Genomic DNA, 25470 nt, shown 5'->3' on the forward strand with positions numbered 1-25470 from the left:
GGGAAAGCACACACAGAAATAGTCTCTTGTTTCTGGCTGCAGCTCATACAGGCAGATCGCTTATTTACCTCATCTAAATATTTGACCTTTATGCTTTTTGGAAATTGTATTTTTTTTTCTTTTTCTTCTTAATTATGTGGAAGGAGCACCTCCTTTCAGTGCTCTGATGGACTTCTCTATAAATAGCCCCTCACATCCCAGAACTTCACAATGAAACCTTCAGCAAAGTCAGCATCCTGAGGACTTTTTAAGCCTGAGATGGGAACCACGTGGAGTTTAATCATTAATCACCAGCCTTTAATTAACAGCTCTGGGCTTTGAACAAAAGGTGCTTGCTGCAAGGCTGCTGAGGGGCCCTGAGCTCTTCTGTGCGCTTTCATTTGAGGGACCCAGTGGCATTCCTAAAGGGGGCTGTTGGAGTAACCTTCTCCTTGTGGGAAGGGGTCACGCTTCCCAAGAAGAGCAGATGTTTGTGGCCCAATCTCCATTTTCACAACTGCCCTGCTGGCAGGCTGGAGGTCTGAGATGGCTCAGTGCAGGGATGCTACCAGTTCCCTAAGCCCTACTTTGCTCTGGAAAGGACTTGAGCATCTCCAGAGCCTTGTTGCCTCCATCAGGTGAGGTGGGCTTTAACCAAAGGAAAGAGGAAAGTTGCTCCAGGCTTGGAAAATTTTATAGGGGAGTGTTCAAAATTGAGCACTTGGGAGAGAAAGAAAACATTGCTATAAAAGTTGACTCAGCCAATATTTTCTACATTCTTGCTGCTGTGATTGAAGATATTTGTTTTTAATATAGGTTTCTCCCATTTGTAGTCTGGCTTTCCTGTAGTAAAAACTAAAGGGCAGATCCTCAGCTGATATAAATTGGCTCCACTGAAGTTAATGAAGCCATGCTGGTTTGTACCAGCTGAGGGATCTGGCTTGTGCTGCAGTGCTCCATACCCCCATTATCCTGCCATGATTACGATACTAATTCAGTAAAATGGCTTTGCAGTGTAATAAAACCAACCCAGAGCATGGAAGATGAAAGGACTCCCTTCTCCATTTGACCTGGTATTTTTCAACAGAATGTTTTCCCTTATTTTCTCTTTTGTTAGGAAATGCTCTAAACTTTTTTCTTGCTTTCTTGCTTTTTGGCTTCAGCACGAAGGCTGTGTGTGTGCAGAAAGCATGTGGCACATGCAGTGGTGTGATGGGTCAGGGCACAGTGAGCCTCGTGCAAGGGAACGAATTGGTTCTTCAAAGGGCAGGGCTGATCCTGCAGAGCAGCTGAAGCCCTGAGCTAACCTTGACTCCTGAAAAATGGGAGTTATCATACTCCAGGGCAGAGCATTGATCATTTTACTCATTCTCTGCCCTGTGTAGTTTTTCTTGATCTGCCTGTGGTGGAAGACGCAGCCCAAGAAGCTCAATAAAGCTGCATCCACTTCTGTCACAGGGGGAAAAAGACGTGTTGGTGGCTTTCCTCCTTGTGATCAGCTCTTCAGCCATAGCAGAAAGGTGAGCAGTGGGGAGCAGGACGAGCTGTGCTATCTGGTTGCTTGGAGCTGTTGAAAACCGAAGGGAATAAAGAGACACAGAGATGTGAATAAAGGCAGACAGATGCATGGCTGGATCCCTAGGATGAAATGTTTTGTTTGCCACAGCGCAGCTGAACTGCACAGAGGTTTTGTTCTGAACCAGGAGGGAGTTTCACAGGGATGTTGCTAAATGGAGGCAGTAAATTTAACTTTAAAGGGCCGTGAATGGAGGCTTTTGGCTAAAAGCTGAAGTGCTGTTACTTTTTACTGGGCCTGTTTAACTCCACTTGGAACAGGACAGTGTGTTTGACTTATAAGGCTCCTGGAAGGCTTGGCCTGTGTGTCCTGCTCCTGGCAGAGTAGCAACGAGCCATAAAGGTGAGTGTGTGCCAGCCTGGCCCTTCTGTGCTAAAGGAAATACAAACAGATCTCACCTGTGGCTTAGGGAGAGCTGTGGGTGTAAGTGCTGGGAGCCGGGCTGTGCCATGGCAGCACAGTTTTAACTGTCAGAATAGCTAAAGGGTTCAAAGGCAGTCAAAATGTCCAATGTCCAGAATTGGCAGGTTTGCTTGAATCCTGCTCCCAGACCTGTGCTAATCCTCTAATATCATCGTAGTAATCCTGATTCAAAGAAGGGTTTTCTTACCAGCTCATCATTTCAAAACAGTCTGAGCCTTCTTGTAGTATTATCCAATTTAAAACTGTTTAAACCTTCTGCTTCTTTTAGGGAAAAACATGTGTTTTGCACCAAAGTCTGCTCAGAAGCAGCAAAACCTCTCATGCTCATATCTACTAGAGTCTCGTTGCAAGCAATTTTAAAACATGCCCTGTGTTTGGATTGTGTTTGAGACTCGGTTATTTGTTGTGGGTTTAGCAGACTGCAATCACCCACTTAAGGTGGAACTTGGCCACCTTCATTCCTTTCCTCCCAATGCTAAGGAAGCATCCAAAATTCTTGTATTTGGCACAGGTTGGCAGTGGATGCTGTCCCAGACTGAGAGGACCATTCCTCATGTTGTGTGGTTGTGGTCTGAGTGTCTTGGCAGTGGGAAGCTCTGTTTACCAAGAAAGATGGACCCAAGCTGCCTGGCTGAGGGGACAGGAGCATGCACACAGGCCTTACCTGTGGGGTAAGTGCACCCTTTTCTTGCATTAATTGGAGAAAAGAATTAATGATCTGGAAAGCTCTGCAGAACACAGGTGTCTGTGTCCTTAACCAAGCATTGGTGGCCAAGTGATGGCTGTGCAGAGCCCAGGGAGCCTCTGTGCCCCCAGTGATTGTGCACTGTTCCTGAGAAGGGGAGGCAGAGCTGGAGCAGTGGGTGCGGGCAGCCATCACTAGACCTAATCAGGCAAGGAAAAGCTTTGGAGCATATGGACCCCAATGTGTGGTCCAAGTACAACAGCTTGGTGAGTGTCCTGCAGGGAGACTTTTACTAGTGCTGCAACAATAATTCATCACTGCCTGAAGGCTTGATGGGTCTGGTACTCCTTGTCTTAATTGACCTCGGCTGGAGACCTGCGTTTCAGACCAGCTTAGTCACAAAGGACTTGGTCTGTACCTGGGCCTTAAAGAGGATATTTATCAGAAAAATCATATGATTAATGGAACTGAGTGATGTTCGCTTGAGAGTGGATGGGAATTGAATTAACAGAGTAGGGATTTTGGCAGGTGTGAAGTGCTGAGACCGATGATGTCTGGGGGACAGAGCACCCCAAGCCCCACTGTTGTGCAGCCATAGGCTGGGAGCTCAGGGTGGGGGGCTGAGAGAAACACAGTGCCAGAGTCTGGGCTTGTATGTGGGTAACACATGGTGTGCAGCTTGTTAAGCCCTCACACCACAGTGCCCAAATTGCCATTGCTGCCAGCCCTCTCAGAAAGGGCAAGGATAAAAAGGAAGCTGATACCCCCAAGTAAATGGTGATGGAGGGGGAAGAACAAGTGAAGAAATAATCAGAAAACTCCCAAAGCTTACTTTCTTGCCTGCTTCTTTTTCCCCACTCTTCTTTCTTTTTCCCTCCATATCAACACCAAACAAGACAGGACTAAAATTAATGGGGAAAGCAGCAATTAGCAAATTAGGTTAGCGGTGTGTTGCAGTGTGCCATGGCTGCCAGGTGTGAGGGGCTCTGGCAGTATATTTATTAATGGCTGTCAGAAAAGTGACACTTTGATGAATGAAGCTGGGTAATCGGCACCCTCTGACAGCGAGCACTGAGAGGCCTCAACATGGTAAACTGCAAAATCAAACCTTTTTTAACCCCCATACAAAAATACAACAACAGAAATTGCTGCAAGAGGAGTGTGTTTTTCCATCAGGGGCTGGAATTCATGTTCTCCCCTAAATACCTCCTTTCTGTAACTTGCTGGGAGGAGCTGTCAGCATGGAAGGTTTTCCCTTTCCTTCAAATATGGGCCTCAAGAGTTTATAAATGCAGGCAGCTTAAAAGTGTGTTTTGTTTTGGGTATATATGGCAACCCTATTAAAGGCAAGGGTCCTGTGCTCGTGCTTTTTGGCCTTTGCCCTTTAAACATGATGGTATCAGTAATCTACAGACTGAGATGGTGTGTTAGGTATCGTTTTCTCTTGACTGGTGGTCAGCACTTCTCCTCATTAGTGCCACTGATGTGTGATGTCCAGGAGCCCACGCTGCCTACAGGAAGAGAGAAAATGCAACAATATGTAAGGTTAAATGTGTCAGATGAAACTTCACCTGCAGCACTGTTGCATACTGAAGTTTCCACTCTTGATAACCTCAGCTGTACTGAAGTTTCCACTCTTGATAACCTCAGCTGTGGGCATCTCCCTTCTGATGAATGTGTGTGTGCTGTGGGACATCAGCTGCCATGCTCCCAAGTGAGCATGGCTATATGGTATAATGGCAGGGTGCATTGCTGGTCACTTGGTGAATGGGAATTCAGAATTACTGGCCAACAAGATGTGAGTTTAGAAGTTCTCTTCAGGAAAAAAAGACCACAACAGAACTGTACTGAAGTTGTTGAGGAGATCAGCCCAGCTGCTGGGATAGCATCTGGATTAAAGATTGCTCTGCAAAATGCTGCACTATGTGAAATATTTCTTCCGAGTTTTCAGGCTTTGCATTGCACGCCGGAGGTAAGTTCTGTGCACTGCTTTGATAGCTCAGCACGGGGTTGCTCAAATCCCCCAATTCCATAGAGAAATTGAATACCTTTCTACAAAATCTTGGTTCTGGGTTTGGCCAGCTAAAAGGACTGTGTAAGTTTTGATTAAAAACATGAGAATCAATGTAAGTCATATCCCAGGCATTCATCTGGTCTTCTAGTTTGAAATGAAGCTGAGTGATCTGTGTGGAGTTACTTGCCAGGATCTGTGGGCTTGTTAAGTTTGAATTGGCACTTGTAGCAGATCTGAAATTATTCTCTTATGCTTTAATAATTGTATTTAGTTTCCTAATTTGGCCGCTGAGTTCATCAGAAGATAATTGAACTTTTAAAAACATAATCTGATCGGGCTGTAGGAAATACTTTAAAATAAACTTCTTCTGAGACTTTGATCTGTTTTCACGCCCTCTCTCACGAAAGCAGCCTGTCTGCAGGGCTCCAACCTGCTGAGGTGCGTGTTCCTAAACCAGGCAGTTCTTGAGCAGAACCGGGTTGCTCCCTGTATGCAAAGGAAGCCAGCAGCTCCCTGCCAAGACAAACTCTGGCTGCATGGACTGCTCCTGGGTGCAGCCACCTGCCTGCATGCTCTGCCTGGGTGCAAAAATCCCCTTGTAAATGATTCCAGGGAGCAAGAGAAATGGCTCTCAAGTCACTTCAGTTTTTTGATACAGCTAAAATTGTTACTTAAAGGTCAGAGTATTGTTCTCTTGTGCACTGAGAAGCGGATCAGTTACCTTGCATGGAGCTGTGGGCTCAGTTCTCCTGGGCAGTTTGGGTTCCTTGCGAGCTGTGGTTTCAAGTGATGTGAGCTTTCCTGCCTTCTGCTGTTGGCTTCCGTCGAACAGGCATGTTTTCCCTTTTTGGTGAGATTTAACCCAATTCCTGAAGTTCTTATAAGCAGTTCCTGAGTTTTGGGGGTAATGGAGTGTGGTTCTCCAGTTTCAGTGATAGCATGTAGAAGTTTATGGGCCCACTGCAGGCCTGTAAACTCAGGTTTTCCAGGTCCTACATTAGCACATTAACTACTGGGCTGTTTTTCCTGCTCACCTACCTGACTTCCTTCCTGTTTTAAAAAGGATTTGCTGCTTTTCATGTTCTCCATTTTATGAATTTGCAAAGACTTCTGTCATTGTATAAGCATGCACCAAACAGTTTATTTTCACTTACTTCAGTGCTTATGGTTTATATTTACTTCCCATTGACTTGCTCAGGACTCAGCCCAGGGAAGACCTCTGACTTTCCTCTTGGTCTGTGACATGGCTGGGAGGCTCCTAGCCCAGCAAGCAATCACTGCACCAAAGCTCAAGGAGTAAGCAAATATGAATGATTGTCCAGGCAGAGCTTGTCTTGGTTTTTAAAGGGGAAACACTGCTTGAAGTTCCCTCTGTGAGTGCCAGGAGGGTGAAATCACCCACTGCTCACTGTGGCTCTGCTGCACAAATGGTCTCTAGGCACCTGCAGTGCTGCCCCTCACAGCTCTGTCCATCCCCTCCATATAGACGCGAAGGTTTGTCCATGACTTGTTCCACCTGCACAAGCTATTTTCTGATTCCTTGTCACTGTCAGCTCAGTAGCGCTGTCATTTTCCAGATACGTGGTGTGTAATTAATGTGAATGTCATTTCCAGATTGTTTCAAAAACTAGATTGAGCATCTGAGAAATTATTTCACTCAGTGCCTTAAGATAGCTCGTTCATTCAGAAAGCTATCTTGGCTGCTTGATTTGAGGGGAGTTGTGGAGGGAAGCAGCTGTGCTTATATTATTAAGGACTGCCAGCCTTGAACTCTTCATGCAGATGCAAAGCATGGGTTCACGTGCTGCCAACCAGGCAGCTGGGTGACAGGGCAGGGGAGGGATGTGCCCAAATTGCATCAGCCCTGGCCATGACAGCCTCACGTCTGTGTGTTGTGAGGATGGTCTCCTTGTGGTGGTCTCTGGGAACAGCAGCTGCATGCTGCAGGGCTGGAGGGATAGGAGGACACATTGTAAGTTGGCTTTGTCCACTCGCTGCCCCTGGGGGCTCACCAGGCTGGGCAGAGATGTTGGCCGGGATATAAGTATTTTATTAGATCTATTATTTCTTTCATGGGGGCAATAAGTCTGCTTTATGTGAGACCTCGAGTGACTCTGTATGGAGCACAGAGATTGGTTTTAGCCACCTTTGCTCCCCAGGACATTGCTGTCCAAAGCACTGGAAGACTGTGCCCAGGTGCAGGCTCCAGTGATGCATGGCATATAGCCATGGCAAGGGCATCTCCCTTGGGTTCTTACTAAGAGCTGTGTTTGGGGCTCATTTAGGGTTATTCTCTGCCATTTTTCTCCTGAGCAAACATCTCCAACTGTCTCCACTGAGGCTTATATTGCTCTATACTTTAATTTTATTTTGCTGTTTGTAAAATGAGGGGTGAAGGGAAGGACTTTGTCAGCAAATGCTTCTTTGCCTCCTTCCTGCCTCAGTGGGTTAAAGCAGCATTCCCCCAGCTGATAATGCCTTCAGGCATTCCAGCAATGCTTTGCTATGAGCTCTGCAATGCCCCTCATGTCCTACAGGCTGGCCAAGGCTTTGCCTCCGTGTGCTGGGGTGGGTTTGTGTTTCTACGTTTTATATGTTTAATTTTTATATATTTGAAAGTAATTATTGGAAAACAATGAAGTGGTTGCTTCCATCAATTTTCTGTGGTTATTTTATTCCCAATAATCTTCAGGTGCCTCTTGAATGGGTGAGATTTGCACAGAGCTAAGCGTGTGCATGTGTCCGTGTTTTCTGTGATATACGGAGCTCTGGTGCTGCAGCTGCCATTAGTGTTAATGGGCTAAAAACCCCCCACATCAAGCTGAGAATACACTCCTGCTAATTGTGTACCAGCAGTCCCCTGAGACCTCTGTGAGAATGATGCATCCGAGGATAGGCGCTTCCAATGGTAGGTTGCTTTGGGATAAATAAATAAGGGGCTAAAGTTAGACGCTGGGTCAGTGCCAGCATTATAACACAGGGAAATCGGCTAACGGCCATGCCAACCTTTATCCTCTTCGTCCTGGCCTGGTCCACTGCTGCACGGTACCATCTTCTGAGCCATACATCACTACTCAGCCTCACCTTGATGTATGATGCCCATAGATCCTTATAGTGGGAGTGCACTCTGATGTATTGCGCCAATACATCATGGACAGGGATCGCCCAGGTGATGTATTAGTGCCCTGAGAATGTATTACTCAAACGCTGGTATTGTTCAGGGATAAAGCAAAGCCAAGGAGTGGATTCAGTTTAATTACAGCGCAGATGATAGTCCAGAGCCAGCAGCACTTTGATGCTGAGATGCTGGCACCCTGTGGAAATATGAGTTGCGACTCTGGTGCTGTTGAGTCACATCGCAGTGTGCCATGAGAGGAGGTGCCGTATTTTAAGGGAATGGTCATTTTTCAGAGAAATATAGGAGGACCATTTCAAGAACTCCATGGAGAGCAATGTGGCTGTGTGTAAGAACTCCTGAGCAGCAGAGGAGGGACGTGGTGGTGCAGGTGAGACACGGGGACCTTTCTGGAAGGCTCTGAATCCAACCTGCTTGCAAATATTTCTGTTGTTTTTGGCAGAATGACATTATGAGAAAATTGGAGAGATGATTCTGTAGTTTCCTTGGATTGTCTTATATAGATGCCATTAAAAAAAACACCTGGAGAAAAAACACTCAGGCCATTAAAAGCAGCCCTGATTATTAAGGGTGGGAAAACCACCTAATGATGCAGTCAAAAAAAGATGGAGAGCCAGGAGGAGCAAGATGGCAGCAGTATTTGGCTCATGTTCATCGTTCTATGTCTATAAATGAGTGCATTTTCTAACAAAGGTAAATACAGTTTTGCAGATGAGACGCTTTCAGCACAAACAGATGAAGTGACTTGTGCAAGGTCACATAGTGAGCTGGTGGCAGGGCCTGGAAGAGAATCCAACTGATCTGACTCAGTTCTCCTCCGACATCCCTAATTTTGGATGCAGAATGGAGAAGGCTTAGTCTGCTGCACAGGAACAGTGGATGCTCCCAAGAAAGTGAGTTCCTTGCAGAGCTCCTCAGTTGTCCTTCCCTGCCATAGCCATACCTGCAGGTAAAGCAGCACAAATAGTTTTCTGTTAGTTGGCTGCTTAAAATACAAGAGAGAGGCAGTATTATTCAGGAATTCATACTCCTTCTTGCAGCTCCTGAGCTTTCTGAATTTGGAGAAGAGCATGTGGTGATTCTGAGTGTGTTCACAGAATCACAGAATGGGCTGGGGTTGAAAAGGCCCAAAATGCTCATCTAGTTTTAACCCCCCTGCTATGTGCAGGGTCGCCAAGCACCAGACCAGGCTGCCCAGAGCCACATCCAGCCTGGCCTTGATTGCCACAACCTCCATGGGTTCCTTCAGGGCTCATCCTTATCGTGCTCCAGGACACACACCAATGTCCCTATCTATGTGTGACCTAGGAAGCTGTTGATTCCTTCTCTGTTGTGTGGCCTCCTCCTGTGACTGGTTCATCACCACTTGTCAGCAGAGCCTGTGGTTCACAGTCATCCCTATCGCCCTGTGATAACCATAGTAAACATTTCTATAAATAGAATTTTCTCCTGTCCAAGTCATCTTGCTTACTCAGCTGTTTTATTTTTAATAGAAAGGCATGTTGATGCTAAGCAGATTTTTTTTTTTTCTTCTTCTTCAAATCTCTATTAAACATAAAAAGATGCTGTGTCTGAATAAAAAGAAAAGGTGCCCCTTAGATATTTTTAAAGCTTCCAAAAATAGTCTCAAGTCTGCGACAAAGATTATTGAGTGGGAATATTGCAGACAGTGGTTCTGCAATGGAGACAGTCGTGGCTCCATGCGCTTTTGGCTGGGAGCTACAAGGAGGGAGACTCGTAGGACAAAGACCTCAAAAGGAATGAGTTTACTGAGGGGCTGCTCTTCAGGTGGTGAAACCACAGCACTGCACAAGTAGTTCTGCTGGTGATCTCATGTCTCTTTTCCCTTCTGGGTTTGCAACTGCCCTTTGAGGCTGGCATCTCATTGCTGGAATTCAGTCTTTGCTGGAGACCTGCAGCCCCACTGCGAGAAGCACCGCTGTGCAGTACAGGGGTGACGAGGGAAGGCAGTGAGTTCTCTGTCTGGAATTTCTGAGTATAAAGGCAGAAGGAAAAGGGACTGCTGATTTTTGCCTTGTAAGCACAATTGATGTTTGACTTGAAAAAAAGTATAACTTGGGTTATTGTTTCTGCCGCTGCACCCTCGGGTCAGAGCACTGCCATATAAGCAGTTGGTTCAGAGCAAGAGGGGAGGCTGAAACTTGGAGAAGAAAGAAGCACATGGGAGTGGAGCTGTCCCAGCAGGGTTCCCAATGCTTTCTTTCTCTCCTATCGTGAAGGCTTTTGTTTCCTTACTTGTGGCAAATGCCAAATCTACCGCTTGTGCTTTAATGCCTGGTGAGAGGGGAGAGGTCTCCAGAGAAACCATGAAAATGGAGAAAGATAAACTGGTGATTATTGAAATGACAAAATATTGCATTGGTGAATGCTGAATGGCTTATATGGAGAAGAGAGCGCTGCAGAATGGAGGGAGCTCTTCTATTGTTTGCACTTAGGAAAAAAAAAATAAAGGGGTAGTAAATATTCGCCTGCGTTGATCACACAGTGAGTAGTTTGCTGTGCCAAAGCAGCCTGCATCAGTGCTCAGGGTTAGTGCTTATTGCAGGTGAACTGCCCATGCAAATGGTGGGTAGTTTGGAGGAGCACAGGTAGTTTTCATCCTGTATGGGCAGACACGAAGGTTGGTTCTGGTGGGCTTTGTTGGCCCTCAAAGCAGAAAAGGAACAAAATGGGACTGAGCAGTGGATAAGGATTTGAGGCTCAGTTCTTATTTCTCCTGTAAATACCCTGTATCCCCTCAATAAAACTGATTTATGGCTTTTAGCCATGGTTCCTCACCTGTAAAATTGGGAAAAATACTTCCTTTGTGCCCCATTTATTTACATGGTCATCTCTTCCTATCTAACACCGCGCTTGGTGCAGCGGGGCCTCGTTCCTTTCTCAGCACTCCATGCGGAATTTATATTGCAGCGATTCTTGTAACTATCAGCAAAAGAAAATTACTGCAGACAGGCCTGAGGTGCCAGTGCTTCAGCTCTGCTCTGATAGTGCTGCTGGCTGTGGTTTGGTGGCTGTCCCCTGCCCGTGGCTCTCAGCCTGTACCCACAGCTGTCAGTGTGAATGACAGATTAACAAATGCACAGTGGCTTTGTTCCTCACTGTGCTGCCCCAGTGCCACGCTGGGTCTGCAGTGCAGAGGGATGCATGGCATTGTCTCACCCACTAACACTCTGTCTGGTAACTGGCAAAAGCAATGCTTTTCACCCGTTGCAATGGGTGTGCTGTAGAAAATGAAGACCGTAGGGATGTGAGGGTCTCGTTTAATTTGTTTTATTTCTTAATCCAAGAGTAAGAGAATGCAAAACTTCCAAGCTGAAAGGCTTTGTGCTCTGCTTGCTCCAGGAGATATTAGTGAGGGATCAGCTGGGTTCACCAGTCTCCACAAGGTACCTTTGTTTATGGATGAGGCCGTGCAGTTGGGGATCAGAGGTTGTGCATAGCTGCTGTAGAGCACGCTGGGCTGCGAAAAGTCGGGCACCAGAGATTAATTTCTTGGTTTCTTAGAGCCAAGGTTTAATAGCAGACCTGGGGAGGACAGTGATTGAGCTCACAACCAGCAGAACCTATAGTTCAGGTCAAGTGAAAGGAAGGAGCTAAGGGACTCAGCATGCTGCTTGCAGGAGGAATTCTAATGGCTTCATGGTATGGGGTCTGCACAAGGCATACAGGAGCTAGTGCCCGGGCTGCCCCATGAAGCCTGCACAGCCCCGACCCCCTGCTCACTGCCCTGCTCACAGCTGGGCATGGCAAGAATAAATCTGGAAGGGAACAAGAGAAAACATAAAACGCTGGCAGTTTTTCAGTAGGGAGAATGGTGTGTTTGAGCTGCAGTGGAGAGGGATAACTTTTGGTTCTAACTTTTTGAGTTGCATACTTCAACAAACAGTGTAAATTTGGCAGGATGAAGGCTGGGTGACCTATTCTGGCTGGATCGAGGACTGATTCTGAAGCTGGGATTTAACTCAGCTCTGACATTTCATGCTGCTATTCCATTCCACTTCAGTTTCAAAGTTTTCAGACTTTTTTTTTTTAAAGATGTGCCCTTTATGTAACTCATTTAATTGTGTCTAACTACACGGTGATTTTTTTCCCCTCCCTACCTTCACAAATGCGATTGGATATACATGTAGATCTTAACTTATAGCATATATTACAGTAGGGGCAAGAGAATCTGCCTTGAGCTTTCATATTTATCCTGAATAAGGCTGTACCAACTGGTTCTGCCTTAAATTCTCTACCTCAAAGTCTCCTGGTGTTCTGTTTTCTCAGGAAGGAAACAGGTTGCACTGAACGCAAACTGCGCGGCATGGATTTACTGGTTAGACACAGATGGGATTCCTCTATCAAAGTACTCTTGTGTTGTCTGCATTCATTACACTCACTAGAAAAGCTATTGACATGACAGCATTCTCCTGTTAGGTTTTTTTCTGCTCTTTTAGAAGTGCCTGTTGGGTTGCAGTGGCCTGAAAATGCAGTGACCAAGATTAGAGGTTTGGACCTTGAGAGCCACAGGAGAGGAGCTTTCAATGTCTCCTGTATTTGTTATGATCAATTCATAGTGACTTGAGTCTGCAAATGAAGACGTTCTTATGAAATGTTTTTGATTTTATGCATTTTGATTCTGGTATTAAGTAGTGTGAGAAAAGCAAATCAGTCTTTTTGTTTGGCTGCTGGTTTAACGTCCAGTTCACATTAGCAGGATGCAAGGAATCTGGATGCTTGTTTGGAAGCCACTTATGAGATGTTCGATTTCCTTCTATGGAAGGAAATACTGGAGAAGACTTCTAATCTTATGATTCAAAGCATGAATCAGTCCCCAGATTGGATCTGTGCCTGCAGCAGTAAAAGGGGCAGATTGTCACAGGGTTGCTGCTTTGTTCTTCTCTGGAGCACCCTGTACAGCTGCTATCAAAGGCAGAAGAGCAGCATCAATGGAACCTGCTCTGCTCAATGCAAGCTCTGAGTCTGGTGATTTTCAGCAGCATGTCATCTTAAATATATATATTTTTTCTTTTCTCTTTCTTTATTAGTTTCATGTTCCAGCTGACTTCCTCCAAGAGAGGAACATGCTTTCCCATCAGAACTACGTGAAACACCTGAGTTCATTGGGACTGGAAGAAAACTGTCTCAGAGACAAAGATACACAGCTTCCCTGGATTGCTGGCTACGTGCCTGATCTGAGGTCTGTGGTCATTTACTTTGCAATGGATTTTTCACTTTTCATTTGCCTTGTATAGGTATCACCAAGTGGTTTATGCTTTCTGCTTTGCACTGTCTTTTTTGGGGGAAAAACTACACAACAGCTCTGCACACTCCTTGTGCTGATAATCCCTGATGTGGCTGAACTGAAACAACACCCAGCCTGTGCCACTTAGCTGCTGCTGGACAGGACAATGCAGTGATGGTGGTATTTGAGGGAATGATATTCTATCACAAAGGGAATTTGTTACAACCATAATTTTACCAACACAAACGCAGAGAACAGCACTGATCTGAAAAGCCAGAGCCCTGCCTGTGAGTGAGCACAATCTGCAGATGGAGAGAAGCAACTTTCTGATTTCACTGCTAAACTTCCCCTCCTCAAACCAAAACAGTTTAATCAGTCAGATTCCTGTTTAATGAGTTGCACTGCTGCCTCTAACCAGGACAGTATCTTAGATGATGGAAATAATGGTTTCAGTAAGACTTACTGTGATCTCATTACCCCATAGATGGCCTGTGTACATTCTTCCCCTGCCTCTACCACTCACCTTCACAAGCAGGACCCCAAGTTTGAGACTGAACCCCTCTGGCTGTGTGAGCTGCCACATGAAGGTGCTTTCCTGCACACTGTCCTCTAGTTGCTGCCATCGAGCAGTTGGTAAAGTCTGCAGCTTGCGGACAACTTTTCTTGCCAACCATGCATTACAGAGGGCTAATTGTAAAAGTGGTGCACCTGCTGGCTCCCTTGGTGGCTGGAGCCAACAGGAAAAAAAAAAAAAAAAAAAAAGTAATAGTAATTTATTAATGATCAAGTCACAAATAGTAATGAAAACAATAGGAGCATCTGAAGGAAGCGCTGCCGGGGGCAGAGGTGCAGGTGCTCTGTGCCCTGAGCAGGCTTGTCGGCATTTTTATAAAGCTACTTTACAACCCTTATCAATTTCCTACTGCTTTCTGTGTACCCCCTGCCCCTTTGCAAATGTTTTGCCTGCACAACAGGCTCAGCATTTCTTGTTGTAGGTGATAAAATAGCTGTCACCCTGTGGAGGGAGAAAGGAGGCAAATAAAATAAAATCAAATAAAAATGTTAGGTCCAGGGAAACAAAGCAGAGGAAGCAAAGCATTTCGGAGCAAACAAATGAGTTCTAAGGGAGACGCTGAGTCGGCACAGGGAGAGCGATGATGGGAGCTGAGCTGAGGAATGGGGAAAGATTGAGGATAGCAAGAGCTGGAGGGCTAGGGTGGCTCTGCTGAAAGTGAGGCAGGGCTTTGTGCATGGCCCTGGGTTTCAAAGGAGACTGTATGTACAGCCAGCGCCATACATGAGGAGTTTGGGATCTGAAAATCCCAGCCGTAGTCTGAATAACTGCACTGCATTGGCAAGGTGAGAATTTGTTTAAGTAAGGAGAACAGAAGGCATATGAGCAACACCAGTTCAGGTGACATCCCCATACCAGGTGTCTTAAGTAGACATGGTAGAGATTAAGTAGACATTAAGTAAAGATGGTCGTGCTGTATCTCAAAATACAGTTTCTATATCTATATCAGAAGCCATGCTAGAGCTGATAGATAGATAGAGCAGACACCAACCAGCCCAGTGTTGTTCTTTGAGCCGTAGGTAGGGTCTGCAGTGCTCCTTAGGGGTACATCTGCTAATGTAATATAGCAGTTTAATTCAGCTTGCAACAAAATAAAGCTGAACTAAGTGGAAAACTCTAGACCTGCGATGGCTTAATTGCTCATACATGAGCCTTTACTATGCAATTTGGAAACTTTAGGCCGTGGGAACTTGCTTCTGTGTTCTTGAGCCCATGAACTGCCTTAGTCTGTGGGTCTAACAACAATCAGCTCATAAAATGCTGTGAGTGCAGATTTCAGAGGTCAGCCTGAGTCCGTACCCAATCCATGTGGCTCCTGTGCCCTGCATTCGGCGCTCCAACGAGGTCAGTGAGCTGTCGAGCACACAGTCAGTGCTCTTTAAGCTACTGTGAATCTACCCCTGCTTTCTCTTTTCCCTTTTCTCATTCTCTCCTTGCTCTCACACACCCCCAAATCACAAACCCTCACACCAATGCCAGAAGCCTCTGAGGCTGTCGTAAGCCTGCAGTTATCTGCATTAGGAATAAAGCTGCCATTTTTAAAGCTTTTATACTTTTTATTCTTAACTCCACAGGACCCAGGAATCTTTTCCTGAAGTTAATGTGAATTCAGGGGGTGCGTGTTTTAAGAACTGAGCTGGGTCCTGTAAAAGAGGTAAGAACCAGCAGTTGGCAATGCTAATTATTGCCCGGTGATTTGAGGGGACCTGCACAACGTGCTAACGTGCCTATGATGACACGCAGCATGATACATGGGGAAAGGTGAAGGCAAGGCTCGTATATCCCCATAACACTGAAGGCATATTTCCCTCTCTAATAACTTACAAACAGTCACCATTTGCTGTCTGCAAAATTAACCTCTCATCTCCTCCAGCCTGCTGATCTGGTGCATAGATATAGGATTTTAAGCTTCTCTATTGAAAAATGTCCCTGCAAAGCTGTCCATCAGAACTCCCGCTGCTTTCCAGAGAGTATTATTAATAAGTTCTTCCTATCAGAAATGGGACCCTTTTAGAGCTCAGATAAGGTTTTTTTCCCTGTTAACCAGCTGGGCTGCTTGGCTGTGGACAAATGCCATGATGAATGACGGGTCAAGGATGGAGCAGGCTGATTTCTCTCCGAGCCTGACCTTGTCTCTGGTGTGACATCTGAAATGACAGGTGCATTAAAAAGTTATTTATGTAGGGGAGCTGCGATGCATTGTACCCTTTGCAAGGTAGCACCCAGTTTTGCAAGAGTATTAGAATAAAGGCTGCCTCTGTGTCTGCTGCCTCTTGTACTGCTGGCTTTCTGTAAGCAGCTGCTGTGAAAGCAAGAGGAGAAGCACGAAGCGTTTTTTATTGCACAGAGGATGCTCTGGAAACTGAAAGGCAAAAAAGGGAGCAGGGTCTGAGAGCAGCAGCAGCAGACAGCTTCCCAGCAAATCACCTGCGTGTCTGCAGATTACTTGCCTGGAACAGCAGTAATCAGCTCTGGAAATGCACCTGAAGGGTTCTGGGCTGTTGAAGGGCCAATGTTGTGGATAAAATGCAGCACTGAGGATTAAATGATTTCTACTGTTCAGCTCTTTATGGCCTCAGTGCACTTGTAAGACTTTCTCTGTTGAATCTCAGACTCTTTGTGAGTAGTTGTGCTGTGGCTCCCTTCTGTCTTTACTGTTGCTGAAATTAAAGGGACACTTCTGGCTTTGTCCTTCTTCCTGTAGGACACATAAGTGGAACTGTAACCATCCTGTGAACAGTCACTTCATTCTGGGAGATGAATAGTTGCTGAATGGCAAGAGATCGCAGCCTAAATCTCCAGAAAAATGCATGCAAACCCTATCAGGTTTCTATTGTCATCTGCCTGACATTGTGCTCCAAGTAGGAAATAGGAAAGGCAATAGGAAAGCTGCCTGTGTTTTGAAATCCAGAACTTTCTCTGGACAATAACACACTTGCTTTTGCATGGCCAAATGAGGACACAACATCCTATGGCACAGATTAAGTTGTAGAGCAGGGTTCATGGAAGAGCCCATGTGCAGAGATTTCTGCATCTTTCTGAGTGCTGATCAGATTAATGAGGACCACAGAAACATTGGAAAACTGTCGTAGTGACACATCAGTATCCTGTTAGCTTCAACAGAATTACAGCATTTGATATCAGCTCTTCCTTCCTTGCTGTTTCTCCACCCCTCCAAAACACCCCCTGAAACACTTGCAGGAGAAATTGTAAAACACATGTAACAGCTTATTTTGTATGATGGGACTGTTAGAAGAGCTGCATGCTGGTGTGCGTCCAACTCACATTAACTTCAGTTTTGGGCTGCAGCCATACTCGAGTGACTTTGCAAGTCTTTTCTGACTGTCCAATTAAAGTTGATGCGTGCAGTAAATCTGCAGTATCCAAACAGTATTTGATATCTCCATTTTGGATCAGTGGTTGGGTCTGGGAAGTGGATGAAGCTTGCCTGAAGGCAGCATCTGCAAGTTGTTTTTTTTCATCAGAAAAATGAATGGTCTGGTATAATGAATGATTTTGTATAATATCAAAGAAAGAGAGTATCAGCTGTGCACTTCATACGCAGTATTGATTGCAAGTACGCTCATTAATTTGTGTGGTACAGGAAATTCCAGCCAAGGTTAGGAGAGCTTTGCTCTGTAGTGGAGCTGTGACTCCTATTGCCTTCAAAGAGGTTTGAATCAGGTTGCAAACAACCAAAATTCATACTTCAGTTATTTCGCTATAGAAGTGTGTTGTCACAGACGACTTTGTAGACTTCTGGTAGAACAGCAAGGAAAAATGGAAATGTCCTGTCCCTGTTTGAGCCTGCTTAAGGGTTTGATCTGTACAGTTTGGGTGCTCTGGGCAAATGTAGGATGCACGGTGGAACTCTGTTCTCATTGTAGCACAACAAAAGAGAGGAGCTGGGGAGGGGAGGGAGAAGGTATGTTTTCCACCATGGCCTGTTTAAAACATTATGAGCTACCTCTCTTCCATCATGAGTCGTGGTTTAAAGCTACTGCCCAGGGGCATAAAAATCAACTCCTAACAACTTCCAGTGGGACCACTATTCCATCAGTGCTCCCATCAAATGTTGACTCCATGATTAATATTCACCCTCTTTCTTCGTTAATCATCAGTCTTCATTCATTTCTTTGTAACTTCCTGCTGACAGGGGCACTGTTCATACAGCAGCTGGTAGGGAAAACAGAACGAGCTGAACTGCTGCACGCAAGCTGTGAAGGGAAAAAGCCACAACAGTGCATTGTGTCAGCTCAAAATGATTCCTACGGATGCAGTTTTTTTTTTCTCCTTGCCCTATATGCTCAATTTTCAATAGACGTTGTGAGGCAGGACCTTCAAACAATCTGTGGTTACTATCGCACTGCTTTACCTTGAGTGCCATTGGCACTTGGTAATTTAGAGCAGGAACTCTGCTGATGAAGAGTGAACTGTCAGAATTTGGCTTGTCAAATAAAATCTGTGTACAATCCTAAAATAGACAGTTTTGCAATTAACGCTTGCACTGTGATTTGCCAACAGGAAGCCCACTCCCAGCTTTGCCACAGCCCTCCTGAAGACCTTGTGTGTGAGACCAAACCTCTTCCCCATTGCCCAGCCTATGAGCTGAGAAGAGCTGCTGATTTCTCTATCATTCTGACTCTTTGGGCAGCTAATATTGCCCTTCTGCAGCGCAGGGATCCTGTCCAAGATGCTCAAGGGGTACAAGCTCTGCACCAAGGCAATACTATTCTGCACAGCCAAGGAAGTTACTTCTTCCTCCCACTAATTTATTCCCCAAAAAGCTGCAGTAGATGCTGCCACGTTTACAAGTACACAGATATTTGCTCTCAGTGCCAGTCAATGAATGCTGCAGCTATGCAGTGTAACTGGAACACCATTGAAGATAATTCCATTTACTTGTGTGAGGGGCCCAATAATTAAATTTGGACATTATTCCTTTAATTACTACAATTTCGGATCACGGTTAGTATTCTTCTAAACTGATGTGATTTCATGCTAAATGTAGGATGCAAGTCTGTCCTTGCTCAGACCCCTCAACATTCTGGAGTAAGATCCTGCACTGTTGGTTTTTGCAGACCTACAATATGATGTAGCTCCTGGTGCAGGAAAAAAGCATTGGATGGTTCAAGCCTTGTGATACTTCACTGACAAGCTGTGCTGTTTTTTTAAGCCCTGTGCTATGCTTGTTCTTCATGCTAAATGGTGTTTTGATCATTTGTATTATAATAATTCATACTAATTAATTTGTAATTCCTAAATTAAGTGCACATGGGTTTCAAGCAGAGAGGTTACACTCAGGTTAACTATTGATTTTGGTCTTTGCTGTGAAGAAATTTAGATCTCGTGTCTGTCAGATTTAAGACAGCCATCTTGACATCTATTAAGAGAGAGATACAGTTAAGAATCAGATTTTGTGCCTGAAAATATGCTTGCCTGGTGACTTTTGGGATCTGTTCTGCACACAGTACTGCATTCCTTAAGGCACCAACTGCTATACGTGCTGCAATGCCACTCAGCAGTGAATTGGTGCTCTTGCAGATGCTGATATTATTAATGTCTTCTCAAAGAAACTGTGATTTTAAGAAAATCCAAGTTGAGTAGAGTCTGTGAAATAAACAGCTGTTTTAAATACATATGATGCTTTTGCACCCTGCGGAGTAATGCTTTAAACAACCACTCCCAAACTGCAAAGGAAAATAAGGTGTTTGATTTGTTTTCGCTTCTTTCCAGCCCATTTTCTTTCAATGAATAGATAGAGATTTTAACAACTTAATCATTCTGGTGGACTTGGAAGGAATTTGGCTGGATGCTACTGGCAAACTCCTCAAACCTGAGGCTGGAGGTGCCACAGTCCGTGTGTTCTGGATCGAAGGGACAGAAGGCAGCTGCTCATGGTTATGGATAGCTGGACGTATAGAGTGCTCTGAGCATCAGGAACAGTTTCCAACTATGTAGAGAGAAGAGTTTCCTTGAACATGGTCACAATCTCATGTTGCTCTTGTGCCTATAGGAGTATGAATTCTGGAGTGGGGGGAAAGATAAGACTTTGCAGGGGAAGTAAATGTTCCCATTTGCAATAAGCACGATAGATTTTGCTTTTTTCCTTTTCCCTCTATTCGATGGAGAGGAGTTCGATTACTTTTGGATACGTTTTCTTTTGCATAACCTTTTCATGCACTGTGTTTTGAGCAATGTGACCACTAGAGAGCAGACTTAGCCTAGTAACAGGAGTTAATTAGTTCTTGGCCTCTTCATTTCCTCCTGTCCCCTTTCCCCTCCCCCTGAATACACAGGCAGAGGGGGTTTGGGTGGCTCTGAGCTTGCCTCCAACGCTGTGCAATCTTAGGCCTAATTAAAACGCCGCAGACGGCCTGAACCCCGCATTAAAATTTGATGAGGAATTGATCAGCCAAGCAAACAGGAAATTTAGCTGTGTGAGTGAATAATGTTTGCTCAAATGTGTAATGAGGTCCATGGGGAATATTTATGGGGACCTCAGTGACAGTTTCAGCAGTTTCTTCTCCTTGAAGTCATCTTCCCTACTTGCCCTCTCTGTTATGAGGCTGTAGGCAGAAGGGAATCCAACACCGCGTCAGCCGGGCGGTGGAAAATGGTCAATGTGTGTGGCTGCGATGGTGCCATGGAAAGGTCTGCAAGAGGAGTTGTGAAACTGCAACCTGACTTCTTTAAAAACATCAGTGGCTCCATAATGTAAGGAGTTGTGTAGCACAATTGCTGATGGAACTCCTTGCAGCGTGTTAGAAAGCAAACCTGCCCCCTAAAAGGGTCAGGTGTTGTGTTACAGCAGATGCTACCTTTATCTCCATGGACTGCAGGATAAGCTATACATGCTGTCAGCACAGGTATTTGGAGGTGAGGCGGTACGTTCACAGGGTAGGGAGCAATGCCCTCCTCAGCACATCTTATCTATTTCTAATAATCAGTAAAAGTGTAAATGCCTTCTACTTGCAGCAAACAGATAAATTTACATGCTTCTTATTTATCACTACTCTGTCAAACGTAAATCAGCATGAGAGAGTCTTAACCTAAGCTGTTACTGACGGGTAAGATCACCCTCACACCTGTATCTGCAAGTCACTGCTGTTGCCCTCAGCTCCTGGCAGAGGCTTTGCAAAGATGTAGGGCTCTGCATTCAGGGCTCACACAGGCCCCGAGCTGCAGATGTGCTCGTCCCAGCCGTAGGACTTCTTGTGGTTCCTTCTTGTACCACTCGTGGCTACTTTTGACTGGTTGCAATTAAAGTTGAAGCTGACTCTGTAAGGACTTGGAGCGAAAAGCAGAAGGATGGGCAGCCAACAGTCTGTGCCCAGTGGAACAAAGTAGGAAGGAGAGATGATGGGTGTCTTGGTGTGAGCCCTGCAGATGGGTGAACAGGGTGGTGGCAAGCCAGTGCTTTGCTTTCTAATGCAACCGAGTTGTTCAACCTTGTGGCTTATCTGGTCTGCACTGTGTGAAGATGAATTGTCTTGGGCCACATTGAAGAGCAGAAAGGACCCCATAATAAATGAAAAGGGAGCACTTTGCTACTGAAAGGGAAAGGGGGCCTCATAGAAACCAAAGCAAAGGGTAGTTACAGGTAGTTTATGTTGAGGGGGAACACATCAACATGTACAACATTATATATGGTTTATATAAGTAATATAATTTATTTAGTATATATTTAAAGAAAAGAAAAAAAAAAAAAAAAACAATTGGGAAAGATACAAGGCCATAAAACTGTTGGGATACCAGACCTTGTTTTTCTGAAACAAATGCATTGGTCTGGTTTGGTGACAGTGGCTGCCATTCTCAGTAAGGCCATGTTTGGTTGTTGTGAGTGACGGGTGTGCACTGGGGCCAAACTGAGATTCACTGCCATGATGGCAGGGGATGGCTGCAGGATGGGGTGGGTTGTTTGTCTGCGGGTTGGGATAGGAAAGGGAAGCTGCTTACAGTGACGGTGGGAATGACTGTCACTGAATGCAGCATGAGAAGTTGGCAGAGCTGTAGGATTTCTTGTTGCCAATAAAATCCAGGAAGATTTGCTCAGTCCATAGCATGTGTAGGGTGGCACTTGCTATATACATCTTCCAGGTGTTGCATCAACAGCAGGGATGGGATTAATGCAAGAGATGGCGATTTTTTTTTTTTAGATTCTGGTGGCAAAAATCGAGGGGAGCTTTATGTCCCATTTCAGGTGCACTCTAATTTCTTGACAGTGTCCCGCTCCCCGTGCACCCTGTGTGTCGCAGGAGGGCCATCCCAGCCCTATGGTCGTGGTGATGATGTTCTGTTCTTCCAGCTCTCAGCTGCAGCTCTGAGCTCTGGGTGTTGCTGTTCCCGGCTGAGGTTGGGCCGCCCGCTCACACCTGGGGCCCATCGTGGCGCCGCGCGTGGTCTCCGGCGGCCATCCGCCGCTCCTGGGCCACCCGCCTCAGCCATTCCCCGTCCTCTTCTTCGTGGGGTGGCTCCTCGAAGCGGCTGCGCTGGTTGGGGTCCCCGTGCCAGGAGTTGCTGCGCACCAGCGGGCGGGGGGGCCTGGAGGGGCTGCGCTGCGTGCGCCGTGCTGGGACGCTGCGGGAGCGATGGGCAGATCTTGATCTTGTCTGCCGCCGCTCCCTCGTGCGCTGCAGCCTTCCCCGGGGCCGGCGGGTCGGGGGGCGACCCGAGGGGCGCCAGCTGAGGCGCAGCATGCCGGTGATTAACCCCCGGCACAGGGGGCAGTTGGGCGTGTTGGCCGTCCAGTGCTGGATGCACTCCCTGCAGAAGATGTGCCTGCAGGGCAGAGCGCGGACGGCATCCTCCATGGGGCCCAGGCAGATGGGGCATGGCTCCTCGTGGGCCTCTGCCGGCCACGTCCATGTCTCCCTCCTCCTCCGGTTGGAAGCCGCCTCCCGGCTCATGGCTGTGGCTGCCCTGGCGCTGTGTGGCTCCAAGGATGGATTTGGGTGAAGCTGCCTCTTGCAGAGCAGTCGGCAGCCTCCGGGCCTCAGCGCCTGTCAGGCGTCCTACCTGTGGCAGACAGCTCGTGTGCCACCGGCAGAAGCTCTGAGCTCTGGGGATCCTCCAATGGGATCCTCAGTGACTCGCAGTCCTCTCGCAGGACTCTGATGTCTCTCGCACTGGCAAGGTCTCAGTGTCTCGTGCTCCCACAGGAGACGTTCACACCTCGAGAGTCGCCAGCAAGACTCAATGCGGGCTGGGCCCGCTGGCTATGGGTAGGCACCCGGCCCACTGTGAGGTCACGGGGCCACTGTGACCCTGCGCTGCCATCACAGACTGCACAGATAGGTGGAGGTTTGCTGTCCGGTGGTTGTGGCGTTGATATTTGTGGCATTTTCCAGCCAGAGTCCACCCTAGGGCTTTAACTGGGACAGTTTCACTAACAGTGAGAATAAATGATCTATTGAAGCTAGAAATGTAACAGATTTGTGGATGCTGTTGCTCAGTGCTGTAGCTGTGATCGTGCTGGTATTTGGTAGCAGTGCTAGCAAAGCAAATGCTATCCTGGGTGTTTTTCACCAGGAAGTGAAGGGGCAGTGCTTACCAAGAAGGGATCCATGTCTTGGTTAGGAAAGCGCAGCCCAGCTTCTTGGTTTCTCTCCTCTACTTAATCTCTCATCCCGCCCCTCCTCTGCACCCTCCTGTACTATCCCTCACATCCCAGCCTTCTCTCTTCCCTTTTTGGGTGATGTTTAACATGACTTGGATGGAGAGTTGTGAACATCAGCCTCATGTTTATAGCATGTTCTTATGGATTGTGTGATCCTACTCAGGGCTTTGCTCTTTAATATTACACTTCTGCCTCCTGCATGTCATTTGTTAGCCATCAGTCCCCCTGTCTTGTTTGTTGGTGGGATGTGGGTTGAATATTTTCTGTCCTCTCCCTTTTCTGGCCAATGTACTTTGGTAGCCTCTGTTTGTCTCCGTGTCCCTTGCCAACGTTGCTTCCCCGGGGCTTTTCTACAGGGTTGCTTTCCAGCTGGTCACTCCCCACCTTCCCTGGTGCCTCATTTAGGTCCTCCACAAGGGAGGAACTTTGCCCTTTCCCTTGGTGCAATCTTGAGATTTCCCGCAAGCTGTTTCTGGCTGCACGGCCTTCTGCTGCATCAGCCGCTGCTCCCAATTTGGGATCCTGCGTTGCCCTGTGAGGGTACGCTGTGTTCCATCACCCAGAGCATCCTTGGGGCTCTTCTATGGGTCTGGACCCACTTTTGTCCCCTGCAATGATCCTGCAGGGTGGCTGCAATTCTCCCACATTCAGGCAGAGCAGCAGAGGTGTAGAGTTATGAGGAGAAACAGGTGCCTCTGCTTTTCATTGTCTGCATGTTGCCCTGAGTCATTTTCCAGGTGCAGGTGAAGTTGTTTCATGGCACAGTTACAATTGTCACCCTAACGCCTGCACTTGCTGATGGCACTGCTAGCATGTAAACATCCCATACTGCCATCTGAGTGTGGTCGCTCAGCTTGCAGCCCTGTCTCTGAGCTTCGTTTCCCTTGGTCAGGATCCGGCCTCATGTCACAAACTCATGTTTCACTCCCATGGCCTGATCTTGTGAATTGCTACGTATTAACTGCTTGAGGCTTTAATATTTCCAATCCCAACAGACTTTCCTGGTAACAATTCTAAGCACAACTGCATCTCTCTGTGTTCTTGGGCTCACCTCATGGCTTAGGTTGGAAAGGACCTTAAAGCCCACTCACTTCCAGCCCTTTGCCATGGCCAGGGTTTCCGTGCAGCTGCTCAGGCATCACGAGCTCCATCCAACTTGGCCTTGGAATCCTTTGGGGTTGGGGCACCCACACTTCTCTGGGCAGCAGTGCCAGGGCCTCACCGCCCTCTGAGTAAAGAAATTTCCCTTTGTGTGGAACCTGATTGTCCCTTGTTTTGCTTAAAACTCTTTCCACTTGTCCTGACAGTGGTAAATGTTGCTCTCCCTCCTGTTAGGCTCCTTTTAAGTGCTGGTTGATTTAGAATCCAGAACCAAGAGGTGTGAGATTTGCTTGTAAGCATATGGGCAGGTGAGCCTTACAGGCAGTAATGAGCCGCTTGTTGGGGCAGAGTCACTGCCATGATGGCAGGGGATGGCTGCAGGATGGGCTGGGCTGTGTGGCTGTGGTTTGCAATGCAAAAGGGAAGCTGTTTACAGCGATGGTGGGAGTTACTGTCACTGAATTTTCCGTGTGCTGCTGCACAAAGCCATGGACACACCAAACCCGCTCTGTCTTCAGCATGGTGCTTCACTGTGCCATTTCAGTGTGTGTATTTAATTCAAGAGCAGCTGTATTTACTTCCTGTCTGCAGCAGATTAGAAAAGTTGAGGCCTGGCAAACCAATCACACTGCAGCCTGCCTCTGGTGGGAGCTCCGTCCACCCGGCCTCGTTTGGTTGCACAGGGGAAGTGTTGTAGAAACCAAAAAGTGTGCTTGAAGTTGAATCTGATCATTTGTGTTGTAGCTGGGTGTCACCTGTTGTCATCCAGCTTAATGTCCGTTACCAAATGTGCTGCTTCCAGCCTCGCTGACACTTTGGCTTATGAGATGTGGCATTGAACAAAACACTGGAATTGCTGGGAGCTGCCGACTGACTTGGGTTGGAAGGGACCCTGGGATGCCTGTTGTCTGTGGTGCCCCGTAGACTCGTGCACGTTCAGTCTCATCAGGCTCCTGTGGCAGCCTCTGCTCTGGCCGTGCCAAGTCCACCTCCCTGGCAGCCCCACACTGCCCTGCTTGCAGCAGCAGCCCCGACAGGCAACAGCAGGCGGAGAGCTGGCACCCAACATGGGGGCTCTGGGCATAGGGGAGAGATGGGCACCAGGGAAGGGTTCC

At 46.7% G+C, this 25470-nt stretch overlaps 1 long non-coding RNA gene across 2 annotated transcripts; it reads left to right on the forward strand.

Moving 5' to 3' along the window:
• The first annotated feature begins 1451 nt into the window (after positions 1-1451).
• Positions 1452-18645, forward strand: LOC146753084 (uncharacterized). Of its 2 annotated transcripts, none has more exons than XR_014940335.1 (5): positions 1452-1499; positions 2490-2649; positions 12865-13016; positions 15210-15289; positions 18160-18645. It is a non-coding gene; the product is annotated as an uncharacterized LOC146753084 (long non-coding RNA). The 2 variants fall into 2 exon arrangements; XR_014940336.1 differs by lacking the exon at positions 18160-18645 and adding an exon at positions 16340-16510.
• The last annotated feature ends 6825 nt before the right edge of the window (positions 18646-25470 follow it).

The sequence above is a fragment of the Coturnix japonica genome, unplaced genomic scaffold (assembly GCF_054131305.1).
Source record: "Coturnix japonica strain WE unplaced genomic scaffold, WE-NBRP24 Scf040, whole genome shotgun sequence".
Classification (NCBI taxonomy): domain Eukaryota; kingdom Metazoa; phylum Chordata; class Aves; order Galliformes; family Phasianidae; genus Coturnix; species Coturnix japonica.